We start from the raw sequence: 2,675 nt of genomic DNA, 5'->3' as shown, positions 1-2,675 counted from the left end.
CTATCTCCCTCTTTCCATCTCTCACTCTATCTCTCCCTCTTTCGCTTTCTCCCTCTATCTCTCTCTCTTTCTTTCTCCCTCTCTTTCTGTCCCTCTTTCCCTCTATCTCACTCTATATCTCCCTCTCTCCCTCTGTCTCTCTCTCTTTCTTTCTCTACCTCTATTTCTCCCTCTCTTTCTCTCTCCTTTTCTCTCCCTCTTTCCCTCTGTCTCTCTGTTCCTGTCTTTCTCTCCCTCTTTCCCTCTCTCACTATATCTCTCCCTCTTTCCCTCTCTCACTCTATCTCTCCCTCTCTCCCTCTATCTCTCTCTCTTTCTCTCCCTCTTTCCCTCTATCTCTCTCTTTATCTCACTCTTTCTCTCCCTCTTTCCCTCTCTCTTTCTTTCTCTACCTCTCTTTGTCTCTCTCTTTCCATGTCTCCCTCTCTGCCTCTCTATCTACTCTCTCTATTTTCCTCTAGTTCCCTTTTTCTCTTTCTCTTTCTCTTTCTCTATCCCTATTTCCCTCTATCTCTCTCTTTCTCTCCCTCTATCTACTCTCTCTCTTTCCCTCTTTCCCTCTCTATCTACCTCTCTCTTTCCCTCCCTCTTTCACTGTCACTCTCTTTCCCTATTTTGCTCCCTCTCTCTCTCTCTCTCTCTCTCTCTCTCTCTCTCTCTCTCTCCCTCTCTCTCTCTCTCTTTCTCTCCCTACTTCCATCTCCCTATCTCTCTCCCTCTTTCCCTATGAATCTCTCCCTCTATCCCTATCCTTATCTCTTTCCCTCTCTCTCTCTCTCTCTCTCTCTCTCTCTCTCTCTTTCTTTCCTTATTTCTATCTCCCACTCTCCATCCCTTCCCTCTTTTGCTATCACTCTCTCTATCTATCTCTTTATTTCCCTATTTCTATCTCCCACTCTCCCTCCCTTCCCTCTTTTGCTATCACTCTCTCTCTCTCTTTCTCTCCCTACTTCCATCTCCCTATCACTCTCTCCCTCTATCCCTATCCCTATCTCTTTCCCTCTCTCTCTTCTCTCTCTCTCTCTCATTAATTCTTTCTCTCTATTTATCTACCTTATCCCTCTTTCTCTCTCACTCTCTCCCTCTCTCTCTCTATCTAACATATCTGTGTGTGTGTGTGTGTCTCCCTCTCATTAATTCTCTCTCTCTCTCTCTCTCTCTCTATTTATCTACCTCTATCCCTCTTTCTCTCTCACTCTCTTTATCTATTTTTTTTTCTCTCTCTCTCTATCTAACATTTCTCTCCCTCTCTTTACATCTCTCTCTCTCTCTCTCTCTCTCTCTCTCTCTCTCTCTCTCTCTCTCTCTTTCTTCATTTATTTCTTTCTCTCTCTCTCTTTCATCTAACACTATCCAAACAATCATTTCCAAAACGTGTGTGACAAATCAATCATTTTCAAATGTGCGTAGCAAAGCAACCATTTTCAAACGTGCTGAGCAAAGCAATCATTTCAAACAAGCCTTGTGAAACGACCATTTCCTAATGAACGAGGTATGTTATTATGGATTCTCTATTTTTTCTATTTTTATTTATTTATATGTGTGTGTGTGTCTAGTAGAAAACAAAAGGGGAAGAGGGAGGATGTGCTTTTGTGTTTAACTCTTCTTTGTAGCGTGATTGAGCCTCACATAGGTTGAGCGTCCAAAGAAGATGGCGGAATACCCCCTTGCCAAAACGGGGACGAAACCCTCTTCACGAAACATGAGAAGCTTGGAAAAGGAGAGAGGGGGAAGGGAGAGGTGGGGGGGGGGGGGGGGGGGGGGGGGGGGGGGGGGGGGCTTGTTGAAGGATAGAGATGGTAGAGAGATGGGGGGTGGGGGAAGCTTGGGAGCAATGGCAGAGAGCAAGAACGTAGGGTATGCTGCAAAAACGCGGCATACTCTCCCTTCTTTCCTTTTTTAGGCGCCAGCTATTACCGTGCCTATTACCGCGCTTATTACCACCCATATTACCGCGGCCAGTCATTTCAAACGGATACATGCAAATCCGAGGTTGCAAGGGGGGGGTACAAACCACCTCCCCACCCTTAGCTACACATTATTTCATTATTTATCCTTTTGAGTTTTTTGATAAAGATTTTTAATTTTTTATGGATACTTTATTTTGTAGTACTTTTAAATGTTTATTGATTGAATTTGTAAGAATCTCTTTTAGTTAAAAAATAATTTTAACACTCATTGTCATTCATTCCCTTTGACTTTAACTATATGTAATTTTTCTAATGGAATTAACTGTTTTTCTAATTATTTATTTTTTAGGACACGTGACTAAATAAACAACCTTTCGCGTCTGCACGACTTCGACTGGGATGATTGTGGTCCTCCTGGAGGCCCAGAGCAAGATCGTTCGCTCAAGGAAAAACTACCTTGTCCTTGTGCAGAGTGCAAAAGGGCAATTCCTCGCTTGAGGTGCATTTCTTTGGAGCACATGGAGAACAAAGGGCTTTGGAATCCTCGAAAAAGCGCTCGGAGAGATGATAGTGGGACTCACCCGTCGCTTGAGGAGGTGCCCCATTGGTCCATGTTCGGTGGTGGTGCACCGACATGCAAGGGCAAACGGTAGAGGCAAGAGCGATTGGGCAATTTGGGTGCACCGCATGGTGATCCTGCCGTTTGCTCTACGTCGGCAGCTCCTACGACGTCTTCGTCATACTTTGAGGTAGAAACTGTGTGTG

This window comes from Adiantum capillus-veneris, chromosome 6 (assembly GCF_014529385.1).
Source record: "Adiantum capillus-veneris isolate H3 chromosome 6, ASM1452938v2, whole genome shotgun sequence".
Classification (NCBI taxonomy): domain Eukaryota; kingdom Viridiplantae; phylum Streptophyta; class Polypodiopsida; order Polypodiales; family Pteridaceae; genus Adiantum; species Adiantum capillus-veneris.
This window is presented reverse-complemented; position numbering follows the sequence as displayed.